Raw genomic sequence first — 16,335 nt, forward strand, 5'->3', positions numbered from 1 at the left:
TTTTACAAAAACAGTATTTGACTGTATATACTCTTTTAGGCAAGATACGATATAAGAGATGGGGGGAGTATTGCAAACAAATACTGAACTCTTTTTAGAAAGTTTGATTTTTAGTAGTGTATACAAAGCAATTCTGAAACAATTGTAGATATATTTGTATTATAGGATTAAGAAAATGAGTATTAGTGTTGATATTCTTGGGAACTAGTGTTCTCACTGAAGGAATAGGGAAACAGTTATAGATGGGGGAAGAAAAGAGAATCCTATGTGAATAGATTGTAGTTCAAGGTATTATTATGGACTTATGACTTAAAAAATATCCATATGTATGTGTTACATGCATGTATATGCAGCCATGTATATATGTATTTGTATGAGTATGTATTTATATGTGTGTGTGTATACATACATGCCTACATATATTTCTTATCTCTGTTTGTTGAAAAAAATAAGAAGCAAAAGCACCCCTGTAGCTATGAGTATACATAATGCCCAGGTTTAGTTTCTACTACGGCTCCACAGTCAGTGGAACTTGGGCTCCTTGGAAAAATGACTTATTCTAGGACTGGGGCAGGATAGGTGCAAGATAAGCCTGCAACATCTTATAACACTAGAAGATAAGGAAAGAAGTACCCCGCAAAAGGATGGAGACTTGTCACAGTAGCCAGTTTGAAGGAACCTCCCACGAGCTACATTTGAGACCATGTTAGTGCTAAAAAAGTACAGTAATAAGTTATACACCATTGGAGGGAAAATGAATTGAGTCTATGCTGATAGCAGAGAAGGGAGAAGAGAGGGCACTTGTGGATAGTAGAATGCCAAGTGCCAAGTTGTAACTGTAGGTGTTGGAAAATTATCATTATGCAGCCATCATGGCAAGGATTGGATCAGGCAAGAATCATCCTAAGATCCTAAATCTAGGGGGCAGGTTCAATAAGGACTGAGGATATTTGCATTCTTTTAGAGTTTGTCCAACATATTGCAAGGGAAAAATTAGTAATTATAAAGTGAGGAAATTGGACAATAGCTTAACCAGGTAATATCATTAATGAAGGGCAGATGGACGTCTGTGATACTCTGAGAACACAGTGTCACTAATTTAGTACTGTATTTCAATCAAGAATGAATAATCTAATCACAAAGGAACATCAGGCAAATCATAAATTAAGAATGTTCTGTTATAAAAAGGGAGTTTGTTTTCCTCAAAAATGTCAATATCATGTAAGAAAAAGAGACTGTGAGAAAGATCTATATTAAAGGAGGCTAAAAAAGTTGACAACTAAGCGGTACCTAACTCTCCTATATTGGATGTGCAAAATGTGATAAAGGATGTTGTTAATCCAATTGACAAAATAGATGATTAAAGATTTTTTTCAATGTTAAATTTACTGAAGCTGATAAGAATAGTGTGGTTATATAAGAGAATATCCATATTCTTAGGAAATACTCTAAGAAGTGTTTAGAAGTGAAGGGCCATGATGTGTGTATCTAACCTTCCTTGAATGATGAAGCAAATGGGGTATAATGGTAAGAAAAGTGAATTTGTATAAAGGCATATGGGTATTGTTTGTACTATTGTTATTCTTGCAACTGTTATAATTATTTCCAAATAAAAGTTTTAATATTTTTTAATAATTTTTTTTTTATTGAAATGTAGCACTTTTCAAGAATTCTTTTCTCTGTCAAGAAATTTTATCAGTCCATACTCTAAGATCTTCAGTTTTGGATTATTTCCTTTGATTTTTTATTTATTTATTTTATTTTATTTTATTTTTTAAAGTGTTTTTTAAATTTATTATTTTATTTCATTTTATTTTATTTTATTTTATTTTATTTTATTTTATTTTATTTTATTTTATTTTATTTTATTTGGCTGCATCGGGTCTTAGTTGTGGCCCACAGAATCTTTGTTGCAGCATGTGGGATCTTTCGTTGTGGCGCGCAGGCTTCTCTAGTTGCAGCACACAAGCTTCTCTCTAGTTGTGGCACATAGGCTCCAGAGTACGCGGGCTCAGTAGTTGCGGTGTGTGGGCTTAGTTGTCCTGTGGCATGTGGGATCATAGTTCCCCAACCAGGGATGGAACCCACGTCCCCTGCATTGGAAGGTGGATTCTTAACCACTGGACCACCAGGGAGGTCCCTATTTCCTTTGATTTATTGATGAAACACTAAACTGAAAGCAATAGGGAGTTTTTTTCATGTAGTTTCTATCTACTCAAGGCAATTAGCTTTTATTGTGAAATTATACTGAATTGGCTATATTCATTTTCCACAAAAAAACAAACAAAGCAAGATCTCTAATTTTCACATCTAGCTCGATGAAAGAGAAGAAGTGAATTTGTCCATAAATTCACCTCAAAGATCTTTACAGCTACATTTCAGATTGTTACCTAGATCTTGGTCTACTGTAATCTTTTGAATCAAAAGCAGGGAACGATTGCCACTATAAATCAGTAATGTTATCCTGATAAAAAGGGAAAGTGTTTTAAGTGTTCTAATTTGAGAGTGTTAACCCAATTAATGTATTTTGTTCTTCAGACGAAACAATCAAGTAAATTCATTGTTAGTAAACAAAATGAATATTTACTTTTATATTAATTTCAAGAAAAATAACCACTACTATATAGAATGTCAGACATTTAGTCTGTAAATGGTTAGGTGCCTGACCAAAATAAAAATAGTTTTAAGTGTTAAAGTTTAAAGGAATTAATTAAAATATAAAATTAAGAAGCAGAACTTTTTGTTCCTTGACATATATTGAATAATACATCAGTAGAAAGTTTGGCGATAGTGATTTTTTTCTCTAATTTTTCATTATAAAAATGCCATTTATTGACTATTTAATATAAACATTGGCCAAATAAAGACATGTATTTAAAAATTACTAGAAATATGGTGCAAACTCATCAAAGGTAGAGAAGGGGGGATAGTTCAGGGCGACTGTTTATGGGAGGTTGCCTATTACTATTATTATACTTTTGTATTGTTTGAATCTTTAACATGAGAATATATTTGTATATTACTTATTTAAGGAAATATTAAAGGAATACCTGCCTGTTTATTCAGAAAAATAGAAAAATGAGATAAATGGAGAGGAGAATAATAATCTTTAAAAATCCCTACACCCATATACAACCATTGTTAATATTTTGAATATTTCTTTCTAGTCTTTTCTCTTTAATTTTTGTATAGTTGTATTAGTGATATAAATTTTAGATCCTCCTTTTTAAACATAATATAATATTTTCCAGGTATTACATGTTTCATAATCATCAGTTTTAATGGTTGTATAATATTTTACCAACTAGATATTTTTCTTATCCATTCCCCTGGTTTTGGGCATTTAGGCTGTTTCTAGTTTTTTGCTACAATGCACATCTTTGTATATATAGCATTATATTAAATTATAATTCCCAGAATTGTAATTTCTGTATCCACTAGTAACAGTATTAAAGTTCCTCATACATTGTCAAATTGCTTTTCCAATGGTTGAAACAGTTCACATTCCCATCAGTGATATACTAAAGTGCATATTTCATCATATGTTAATCAGCACTAGTATTAAAATAAAACTTGGCTGAGGTCATTTTGAAAATGGATTTACATTGTTTTTACTAATGAGGTTCACTTGTTGTTTGGTTGTTCTCTATTTTGAATATTTTTATATTCATTGTCCATTTGTAACATTATTTCTCAATAATGAAGCTGACTAGTTTTGAGAAAAATGATTTTTAAAAATCTTTGAACCTTGGCTCTTCCTAAGGAAATACCCTTAATATCTTTCAATAAAAGTTCAGTGTTCATTTCATAGTGTGTAAATTATACCTTAATAAAGGTGTTAAAATGCTTATTACTCATTCTTCTGAGAACAGTGTTCACAGAAACAGTATCTCCATCCCTCACATGATGTTTTCATGATGGTGTTAAAGCCTTCTATTTGCATAGTATTTTATACTTTCAAAGTGCTCTCACATCTATAAACTCCTTAAAGATGTCTCCTTAATGTCTAGGTAGTTCAGTCAAAAATAAACCCTGTGTTTTAATGAGTAACCATGCTACTCAGGAGGAATGGATTGAAGTGGTTGTCTTTCTCTAGCAGATTTGACTTATAGCTTATCTTCCTTTAACTTTTTGTCTATTGTATTGGTACACAATAAAAGTAAAGTGTTAATATTTTGGGCCCCCAACCAAAAAAATTCTTTTAAACTTTTGAAATTATTTCAAACTTATAAAAACTCCCATGTACCCTTACTCAGATTCACTGATTGTCAACATTTTGCTGTATTTGCCTTATCATTCTCCCTCTCTCTATATATGTAGATCACTATTTTTTAACCTTTTGCGAATAAGTTGCAGGCATCATACCTAAATTTTTATGTATTTTGCAGTTGTCTCTCTGTCTCTTCTAGATTCTAAAGTCTTTGGTGATAGGGACTTTGTTTTAATGCCCCTTTGTCTCCACAGTGACTGGTGCAGTGTCAGGTACATAGTGGGAGTACAGTAAATGTTTGTTGAATGAATAATTTAATAAACGAATATGTGCTAATGTGTAAATTTTGAAATACTGTTAAATGCTTGAAAGGAATAGGATTTGCCTTTTTTTTAATCTGGCAAAAAAATGAATTTAATGGATTCACTAACTAATGGACAGGTGTTTATTTTTTTAAATTTATTTTTAAATGTATTTATTTATGGCTGCGTTGGGTCTTTGTTGCTGCGCGCAGGCCTTCTTTCTCTAGCTGCGGTGAGCGGGGCTACTCTTCGTTGCAGTGCGTGGGCTTCTCATTGCAGTGGCTTCTCTTGTTGCCGGAGCACGGACTCTAGGTGCACACGGGCTTCAATAGCTGTGGCATGTGGGCTCAGTAGTTGTGGCTTGCGGGCTCTAGAGAGCAGGCTTAGTAGTGTTGGCGCATGGGCTTAGTTGCTCCGCAGCATGTGGGATCTTTCTGGACCAGGACTCGAACCCATGTGCCCTGCATTGGCATAACCACTGCGCCACCAGGGAAGTCCCTGGACTGGTGTTTATTGAAAGCTGGTTGCTACTTTCAGTTAAAAGGACAAATGTAGCAAAATAGTTAAGTGGGATAGCAAACCGAGACAAAACAAATTAACTCTCCTGTTTGAGATTCACCATGGTATAAGTACAAAAAAGCCATGATCATTCCCCTCTCCAAAAAATGAAACATCAGCCTTTAATTTTTAAGGTAATAGAAGAATATAAAAGACTTTTCCTAAGTAGATTCTGTTATACGATCTCATTTTCAGAGATTACTCTAAAAGTACAATTGTAGCGTATTTTAATACTGGTAAAGAAAACAATGCACAAGTATTAATAGATTATGGCTGTTTAAAAGACCACATAGTGAGGTTAAGCTCCAGGGAACAACAGAGGGTACTTAATGTTCTCTGTGAATCCTATTCATTTCTTTCTAGATTGTTTTCAACTGAACAGTTTGCTTCTTGACATCAAACCATTCGTTGCTGTTACTGTAATTATATCTTTCTCATCAAGTATGCATCTGTACAACATCCACAACCACATTTACTTGCCTTCTTACTTGCTATCCCTTGTACGTTGAGTAGGGTTAGATCCAGCAGCAGTAAAGAAATGTATGGATGATTGAGAATAACAAGGTGTAGCTCTCTTTCTTCAAAAGAAGCTTGTTTTTTTTCCCCAACCTTCACTGAAGCTGAAGACAATGAGGTACTGAGTGATAGAAACTAAAGCATATGATAGTAGTGGATCTTTAAGAATAATGTGGGGGGAGTTGTTAGGGGAAAAGGTGATGGACTAACCAGAGGACCGTTAGCAACTATCTGTGATTTTGCCGAGCCACAGAGTGTCACATTATAATAATTCAAGGATTACTTTGATAGTTATAGGATTGGAGGAAGGTACTCTACTTACCTGTAGTTCTTAAATTTTTTTTAATTACAGATTTTATGTAGTCTTATAAAACTGCCCTACATAGTTTTTTAGAGGCAACAAGATAGGGCACAAATAAATGAAACCTCTGCAACCTGTTCACTCAGGTGAATCTGGGTAACATATAATAACCAATATAATTATAGGCAAAAAGTTAAAGGAAGATAAGCTATAATTCAAGTGTGACTGGTTCCTGAAAATTTTAGCAGAATGGGAAGTCCACTGATGCTTTTGTTGAGACATAAGTGAAATGTCTGCTTTAAAATAATTAAACACCAGCAGTTAATTATTAATGTTGGAAAAAGTTATGTGAGCATTTTTATGTGCCATAAAAATTAAGGTTCTATTTGGACTATAGATCACCAATGATTTCTGGCTAGTTAGGACACTAGCTCTCTGTTCTCAAAACCTTTTTCCTCCAGTCACAGCATCTGAAGTATAGTTTACATGTTGTGTTTCTCCATTAAGAAGAATTATTACCATTAAAAAAGAAAGAGAAAGTAAAAAGAGCTTCTGATATTTAGAAATGTGTGTCAATTATTTTGCTGTAATCCCTGATCTGAGGTTGTTGGCCACAGAGGCTTATAGCATGTGTTCAAAACAGAAACACATTATGAGATAATTCTCCAAAACAAAACTGGCTAGAGGTGAGGAGATTTATGGATTGATAACTCATATTCTAGGTCTTTGTACCACAATCATTACTTTTTCAAAGATTTTTCTGTTCTACTAGTGAGTCTGTTTCAGTTGTTTATCTCTTTTTAAGGGGGATAGGTACCATATTTGACTATTTGAACTTTAAAAATGAGAAAATATGAGAACCTTAATAAATACTAGCCAGTAGTTCTGTACCTGTTTAGTACTTAATTATAAGTAGACCTGGCTCTAGACACAGTTATGGAATTGAGGAAGATTAGATACTTTTCTTCCCTTGAGATCTTATTTTCTGAGGCCCTTTCCTTTCTGTTAGGAAACCCTCCCTCTGTTGTGCTCAGTATGATAATGTTAACTTTTTTGGGCACTTTCCTTCCATCCCCCATCAGCATATGCTGTTCTTAATTCTGTTTTCCTCTGGCCTTAAGACATTAGTGTTGGATATTTATTTAATGAGTGTTGCTCCTTAAAGACTTGGCAGTAAACTTAAGATTCTTAGAGAATGTTTTTCCAGATGGGATAAATCTCGTAGAGAAATTTCAATTCACTTTATCAGGATTATAGAGTTGTTAGAGCAGTCTCTTTTCGTAAACATATAAAGGGCGTTCAGGCATTTAGTATATAGAGAAATTGAAACTAGCTAAATAACATTTTTGACTACTCACTAAGGGCTCTATACGCACTAAACCTTTACGTTTAACCCTTACAGGAACATATGAAATGGTTACTGTTATATTCTTATTTCCCATGAAGAACACTGAGACACAGATATGCAATTTACCAAGTCACACAGCCAATGAGTGGTAGAGCCAAAATTCAAACCTAGGTGTTTTGGCTCCAGAGTATGTGTTACTAAACATTACTGTCTATTAGTTTTAACCATTACTCTCTGTATTCAATTGTCATTAACCATTACTCTACACTCAAACAGGGGGCCTGTTAATATTTATTTGTTCATTCATTTGGGAGAGAGATTGAAAAGATTTTTTTGAAAATGTTTATCACATTTCCTAAAATTCAAGGACCACTTCTATTTTTCTTCATATAACCTCATTTAAAAAAAAAACACAACTTATATGTATTTTAAAGGGAAATTTCCCATCACTACTATAAATGGAAAGCCAGTATTGTAAGTAGAAGGTAACTTTAAAAATTATTTATTTAATTGTAAATAAGGTGAAAGTAAAATCATATTATTAATTAGCTAGATATTGTTGCTTATCAAATTGTCTGAAACTTGAAACTTGCTTTCTCTGTGTTAAAAGAGGAGAATAGCAAATGTTTGTTAGGAAATAGAATTACATTGTCACCAAGTTGAGATTTTCTTCTTTAGTAATCAGACAAAAGAAAGAAAACTAACTTTCACTAATGACATGTCCATGTACTACCTAAAACCAGAAGTCTGACACTTTAGGAAAGTGAACTATATTATTCTGAGTCTCTTTCAACCATGAGAGACTTTCTGGCACTTAATCTGTTTAAAAAGAAAGCCATTCTTGGGACTTCCCTGGTGGTCCAGTGGTTAAGAATCCACCTTCCAATGCAGGGGACGCGGGTTTGATCCCTGGTCAGGGAACTAAGATCCCATGTGCTGTGGGGCAACTAAGCCTTCGCTCTCTGGAGCCTGTGCACCACAACTAGAGAGAAGCCCTTGCACCGCAACAAAGAGCCCGTGTGCTGAAAGGAAAGATCCCCCACGCCTCAGTGAAGATCCCACATGCCACAACTAAGACCCGACACAGCCAAATAATAAAAAAATTAAATTAAAAAAAAAAAAGAAAGCCATTCTTTAAGTAAGTGAATTTATACCTACAGTATTCTTTTACTTTCTTATACCCTTAATTCATCCTTAATGTGCTTGTAAATTCCAAGAGTTTGAAAGAAGTATGTATGTAATTATTGCAAGGTTCACAGCTATTTTAGAAAATTTTCTTGATAAGACTTATGGAATTGGTATAATTAACCTCCCTAACTATAAACAAGATAATCAAGTTAGTAGAAAAGCTGGCAAAAATTTGTCATTTAAAAAAAATTAAATAAACCTAACTCATTTTATTTAGTGTTGGAAGTTCTTAGATGAAAGTCAGTATAAAAATGTAGAATCCTTTTCTTTTATGTACATTATTCATTAAGTTGATGGTTGGATCGAGTTGATGAGAAATAAAGATCAAACTGCATCTAAAGCTAGGTATAAGAAATTCTGATTTATGCTGTGCTGTTAAGATTAGAAATTCTAATTTCAGCGTCTGGCAGCAAATGTCTTTATCTCACACTAAGCTAGAAAAGAAAGCCTACATTCAGAGAAGCTGACATTGGCTTAGGGCCACAGGTAGGTTTTTAGCTATTGTGAATTTATAGTGATTTTTTTCAGTTTTTACTGCTTCTGTGACAGCATTAAAGTGATTGAGTAGACAGAAAATGGGAAATAAGAATGTTTTAAAAGTCTTTGCTTAATACTTCATGAAGCATTTTAGCAAGAAGCAAAACAAAATATGTCATTCCTTTTTATACTTACTAAAAATATTAGTGGAGAAGGAGTGGCACAAGAGAAATAGGAGTGTATCCTTTAGAAAATATTAATTCTTTAATGCGGTAGTAATAAGATTCTATTTACACATGTTATGTATCGTTGGTAAGACAGTTTTCATTCTGAAGTTTTGTTAGCTCTGTCCTATTGAAAGTCCATCCCATTCCATACCTATCTACTTTGCTTCTATTCTCTCAAAAAAATAATCACTCTTCCTTTTGGTGTTTTTAAAGTTTATATTACTTGATTGTCTTGAAGAACAAAGCAAAACCTGTTGACTAATCTGGCTTTACTGACAAACTCAGTGGAAGTTTTTGGTCTGTAAAATCCAAGTCCCAAGTGTGTATGGTAGAATTGACTGGTATTTAAAAATAAATGTCTCCTGAGATACAAATGTGTATATTGATCAAGAAATAATTTCCATGTCTTTATTTCAGTATATACAATTTTTCTTGTCTTTTATGATTTCCGGTTCCATTTGTGTTCCTCTCTATCTGTCTGCCTGCCTCAACTGTGCTTCATTTCCATGTAGTATCTCTCTGATTACTGAGAATTTTCTGCATCTTTTCATATGGAAAAACTGATTATTCTTAAATCCATAAATATTTAGTGGTTTCATATGCCAACATATCATAAGAAGTAAAGTCATAGATACATGAAAACACTTCAAATACATTCAAAACCAAGATGAAACTGTTACTAACCAGGGTTCTTGGACTCCTTAATCAATAGAAATTGATAAGAGGCCAGGCAAGAAATTCAGGCAAGGGTTTGTTGGGACTTCTGCTGCAGCAGGAGGGAGCAAAAACAAGTAACAGATTCCCTTGCTTGCTCCCTGAGGTTGGGGGGGCGGTGAGAGCTGGTCCCTTATATGGGGTAGGGTAGGGGCGGGTCCTGACTTTGAGCCAGAGGGGTGACTTGGGTGGTTTGCTCATGCCTTTGGTGGTGCTATGTGCAGGGGGCATGTGTAGTACCCTGCTTTCCCTCCTGACTCCTCCAAAGTGGCAGTTGGGTTTTTTGTCTTTTTGTATCTTGTTCATAATTTGCCCCAACTGTGAATGCATGCAGTTATTTTTAGTCCCTTATCGTTTCTTTGTATTTTGTTGCTCCAGGAGACACTTGGTCCAGGTGCAAGCATTGCAGCAAAAGGTCCCAGGTCCCAGGTTCCAGCCTGTCTCAAAACTAGCTGTGGTTTGAATAGCAGCTGTCTTTAAAATAATATGTTGGTTTTTAAAATTGAGTTGTAATTGACATATGAATATATTTAGTTTCGGATGTTCAACATAATCTGTATAATAATCTCCACATTCTCTATATCTATAACCTAAGTTTTTTTTTTAATATTCCACATAAAAGTATTTGTATAAATATTCCACATATGGTATTTGTCTTTTCTCTGTCTGATTTATTTTACTTAGCACAGTGCCTTCAGGGTTCATCCATGTTGTTGCAAATAGAAAGATTTCCTTCTTTTTATGGCTGAATGATATTCCATTGTGTGTGTGCACACACACATGCGTGTGTGAATGCATGTGTATATGGATATATATGTACTTATATACATATACCACATTTTCTTTATCCATTCATTCATCAGTAGACACTTAGGTTGTTTCCATATCATGGCTATTATAAATAATGCTGCAGTGAACATGGGGTGAATATATCTTTTTGAGTTGGTGTTTTCATTTTCTTCAGATAAGTACTCAGAAGTGGAATTGTTGTATCATATGTTAGTTCTATTTTAATTTTTTGAGGAAACTCCATACTGTTTTCCACAGTGGCTGCACCAATTTTCATTCCCACAAACAGTGCACTGGAGAAAAGAAAGGGGTTTCTTTTCTCCACACTTCACCAGCACTTGTTATTTCTTGTCTTTTTGATAAATAATGTTTAACAGTAGGTGAACAGATACATCGTTGGCTGGGAATGCACTGATGGCTTCAAAATACTGTTTTAAGTACTTCTCAAAGTGTCTCTTAAAAAAAGTACATTTTATTCTAGCCAAATATGAAGTTAGCCTAATCATCTGCTAAAAAAAAAAAATAGGATCATCTGAGGGAAGGAAATACTAGATTTCCAAAATAATCACTTGATTCTTTGGGAGGTTGTATAGCATAATGATGAAGAGCACTGGCTCTCAATCTCAGTGCCTGGGTTAAACCTTGCTGTTCTACTTGGTAAACATAACTTTGAGCAGGTTACTTAGCCTCTCTATGTATCAGTTACTTCATATGCAAAATAATAGTATCTAATTTATATGGCTGTTGTATAGATTAAACAAGATAATGCATGTAAAGTGCCTAGCATGTAGTAAGCATTCAATAAATAATGGCTATGATTAGGAGGGAACTGACTAAGCCATCTATTATAAACATCCTCCCTTATTTAATTCTTTTTTTTTTTTTACTATGAAGGATACTTTTCTGCTAGTTTTACTTTATTATATGAGGCCTATATTCTGTGATCTTTTTTTAAAATTAATTTTTATTGGCGTATAGTTGGTTTTCTGTGATCTTTTTTTATTTGCAGGAAAGATTGTTACTGGGTTTCCCGTTAAATGTATTCAGGTTCCTATGTCCTTCTAGGTGAGAAATAGAAGATAGTATTTCCTGCATCTTTCATCCCCCCACAACAAAAACTATAAGAAGTTATTCCTCTGCGAGTTTGGGATTAGCAGAGGCAAACTATCACATACAGGATGGATAAACAACAGGGTCCTACTATATAACATAGGGAACTATGTTCAGTATTCTGTGACAAATCATAACGGAAAAGAATATGAAAAAGAATATATGTGTGTATATATAATAAGTTTATAAATATATATATATAACTGAGTCACTTTACTGTACAGAAGAAATTAATACAACATTGTAAATCAACTATACTTCAATAAAATTTTAAAAATTAGTTTTGAAAAAATGGATATTCTGCTTAATTTTTCCCAAGTGTAAACTTCTCAAGGTTTTGAAAAATGAATAAAACACAGTTGATCTTCAGGATTCCATATTTGTGACTCCTTACTTGCTAAAATGTATTTTTAACCCCAGAATCAATACTCACAGTGCTTTCTCAGTCATTCACAGACATGAGCAGAATAATAAAAAATTTGAGTCGTCTAATGTGCGTGTTAGCAGCTAAGGTCAGTCAAGGCAATGTGCTGCCTTCTTCCTTAAGCTCTCATACTGTAAACAGGTGTCCTCTTCGTAGTCTACTTTGTGCCATGCTTTTTGCATTTTTGTTGGTGATTTTTTTGGTTTAAAATGACCCTCAGTTGTAGTGCTGAAGTGCTGTCTAGTGTTCCTAAGTGCAAGAAGTCTTGATGTGCCTTACAGAGAAAATACATGTGTTAGATAAGCTTCTTTCAGGCATGTTATAGTTCTGTTGGTCATGAGTTCAATTCTAATGACTCAATAATATACAGTATATTAAATGACTTTTTTCTTTTTTTAAATTAATTTTTATTTGAGTATATTTGCTTTACAGTGGTGTATTAGTTTCTGCTGTACAGCAAAGCGAATCAGCTATGCATATACATATATCCCCTCTTTTTTGGATTTCCTTCCCATTTAGGTCACCACAGAGCATTGAGTAGAGTTCCCTGTGCTATACAGTAAATGACTTTGAACAGAAACACATATTAAAGAAGGTTATATATTGATGGGTTGACAAAAATGTTTTGACTAGAGGCTCACCTGACCCTGTATTTCCCATAGGAACAATGATTCAGTATTTGCTAATAAAGTGTTTGCAATAATTTTATAGAACATGACTACCACAGTTAACGAGAATCAAATGTACAGATGCTCCTCAACTTACAATGGGGTTGCATCCTGATAAATCCATCGTAGGTTGAAAATATTGTAAGTAGAAAATTCATTTAATACTCCCAATCTAACGAACATCATAACTTAGCCTAATCTACTTACACAATCTCAAAACACTTAGCCTACAGTCGGGCAGAATCATCTAACAGAAAGCCTACTTTATAATAAAATGTTGACTAGCTCAGATAATTTGTCTAATACTGAAAGTTAAACACAACTGGTGTGGGTACAGAATGGTTATAAGTGTATTGGTTGTTTACTCTCATTCTCCTGTGGCTTACTGGGAGCTGGAGCTCACTGCTGCTGCCCAGCATCACAAGAGAGTATGGTACCTCATACGGCTAGCCCAGGAAAGACTCAAAACTCAAAATTTGAAATACGGTTTCTACAGAATGCATATCATTTTCACACTATCATAAATTAAAAAAATCCTAAATCAAATCATCATAAAGCAGGGGCCATCTGTATATATACTGTGGTAGGCAACCTCTGACATGGCTCTCAGTGATCCCTGTCTCCTGGTATTCTCACCTCTGGGTAATCCTGGCTCTCTGAATATGGGTGGGACCTGGTGACTTGATTCTAACAAATAGAATATGGTAAAAGTGATAGGATATGACTTTTGTAGTTAGGTTTTACAAAGACTGTGACTTCTGTCTTGCTGGTATATTCTCTCTGGCTCTTCTTCTGTGCCAGTTCTGATGAAGAGGGCTGCCTGGCAAAGTACTGAGGTTAGCCTCCTGCCAACAGCCAGCAAGGAACTGCCAACAGCCCATAAGGAACTGAATCCTACCAACAACCACTTAGTGAGCTCAGAAGCAGTTACTTCACCACTTAAACCTTGAGATAACTATGGCAGTGCCCTAAACCTTAATTGCAGCCTTGTGAAAGGTCCTGAAGCAGAGCACTAAGTCAAGCAGTACCTGGATTCTGACAAACAGAAAATGAAAAAATAAATGTGTGTTGTTTTAAGTCATTGAATTTTAGGGTAATTTGTTATGCAACAATAAGTAATTAATATGTGTATAGTTAAATACATATAGTTACATATTAAGACTTCTAAACACAATAGTTGAGATGGAGCAGGCAATAAAAAGCTGTGCTGTGTTTTGACTTTTGGCAGCTTTTATTCTTTCTCCCCAATGTTCAATTATTATTTTCTTTTCAGTTCTAATTTTTTGATAATAGTGACCACGATTCCTTCTTTTTTATTCCTTTTTCATATGAAGATTGCTGTATATAGAGGAAAAAGTTTGAGTATTACAATTAATATCTTATATTTCTGTGTAGATTCAATAATTATTAACATTTTCAAAATTTGCTTTCTTCCCCACCTCCTCTCTTTATAGATAGATGGATAGATAGATACCTGTTTTCTTATTGTTGCTGTTGTTGAACTGTTTGAAAGTAAGCTACAAATATCACATGCATCTCTTAGAAATACAAGACATCATTCTCAAATCCAAGAAAATTAACAATAAATTCCATAATATCATCCAGTATCTAGTCCAACCACAGACTTCCCCATAATGACTTGTATAACTTTTTTTCAAAACAGAATCCAGTAAAGGTTGATGATACATTGCATTTGATTGTTTTGTCTCTTTAGTTTCTGTTAATCTAATACAGTCTTCCCCTACCCCTATATTTTTACTATACATGAAATTGACTTCTAGAGAGTTTAGGCCAGTTGTCCCTACATTCTGGGTTTGTTAAATTGTTATTGTATTTTTAATCCCTTGAAATTTCTAAATTGGAAGTTAAGTCTAGAAGGTTGATTTCATTGGAGTTAAACATTTTGGCAAGAATACTTCATGGGTGATATTGTATACTTCTTATTGGATCATATCAAGCACAGTATCATTTAAAATGATGACTCTTCATTGGAAAGGTACATTTTTTCCTTTGCAATTAGTAGGTAATCTGTGGGTAGTTACTGTGGCACCGTGCAAATAATTTTGTTATTCAACAACCTTTTCACTTCATGCATTGGTAATCCTTTCCCAAACTTGTTATTATATTAGGGGTTATAAAATGGTGATTTTCTTATTATATTATTTATTCTATTAATAATAGCTCGCATTCTTGTGTTAAAAAAAGAAAAAAAAATTAACCAAAAAGTCGTTTTTTTTTTTGAGTACTACTATGAACTTGTGGATTTTTATTTTAATGCTAAAATAACCATGAATTTGGCTAGAAGAGTCCTTTTAAGCTGGTTCTCTGTCCTTTTTTAAAAAGTAACAGCTTTATTGAGATACAGTTAACATCATAACATTCATCCTTTTAATGTATATATTTAATGTGTAAAAGTTGATGTTTTTTAATATATTCACAGTACTGTACAACCATCACCACTATCTAATTCCAGAACATTTTCATTACCTCAACATAGAAACCCTAAACCCATTAGCAGTCACTCTCCATTACCCCTCTCCCCCCAGGTCCTGGCAACCGCTAATCTACTTACTGTCTCAATGGATTCGCCTATTTTGGACATTTCATATAAATGGAATCATAGAATATGTGGTCTTTTGTGTCTGACTTTTTTCACTTAGGATAATATTTTCAAGGTTCATTCATGTTGTAGCATGTATCAGTAATTCATTCCTTTTTAGCAATAAATAACATAGTTGGTCCCCCATTCCATGGATATGGAGGGCCAACTGTACTATGCCATTTTTATAATTGTCTTAAGCATCTGTGGACTTGGGTATCCATGGGGTTCCTGGAACCAATTCCCCTCAGATACCGAGGGACGACTATATTCCACTGTATGAATATATCGCTTTTTGTTTATTCATTCATCAGTTGATGGACAGTTGGGTTGTTTCCAGTGTTGGCTATCAATAATATTGCTATGAACATTAAGGTACAAGTTTTTTTGTGGACGTATGTTTTCAGTTCTGTGTATACCTAAGAGTGGAATTATTGGGTTTTATTGGTAAATCTATATACTTAACTTTTGATGAACTGCCAAACTGTTCTCCAAAGTGGATGAACCATTTTACACCCCCACCAACAATGTTGTCCATATTTACAAAAAAAGGCAACAGGGATTTTGATAGGTACTGTATTGAATCTGTAGGTAAATTTGAGGAATATTGCCATCTTAATAATATTAAGTTCTTTAATCCATAAGCATGAGATTGGAAGTCTTTCCGTTCATTTAGGACTTTTTTGTTTTGTTTTTTGGCCACACCACGTGGCTTGCAGGATCTCAGTTCCCTGACCAGGGATTGAACCCAGGCCATGGCAGTGAAAGCACCGAATCCTAACCACTAGACCACCAGGGAACTCCCCCCATTTAGGACTTCTTTAACTTCTTTCAACGATGTTTTGTAATTTTAGCGTACAAGTCTTACACTTCCTTTTGTTAAATTTGTTCCTAATTATTTTTG

At 34.1% G+C, this 16,335-nt stretch overlaps 1 protein-coding gene across 2 annotated transcripts in view; it reads left to right on the forward strand.

Annotated features, from left to right (window-relative positions):
* The window catches only part of BMPR2 (bone morphogenetic protein receptor type 2), a 188,105-nt gene that overhangs the window by 93,220 nt on the left and 78,550 nt on the right, over window positions 1-16,335 (forward strand). The gene's annotated exons all lie outside the window — the stretch shown is intronic.

Source organism: Balaenoptera physalus (genome assembly GCF_965194825.1).
Source record: "Balaenoptera physalus genome assembly, chromosome: 6".
Taxonomy (NCBI): Eukaryota; Metazoa; Chordata; class Mammalia; order Artiodactyla; family Balaenopteridae; genus Balaenoptera; species Balaenoptera physalus.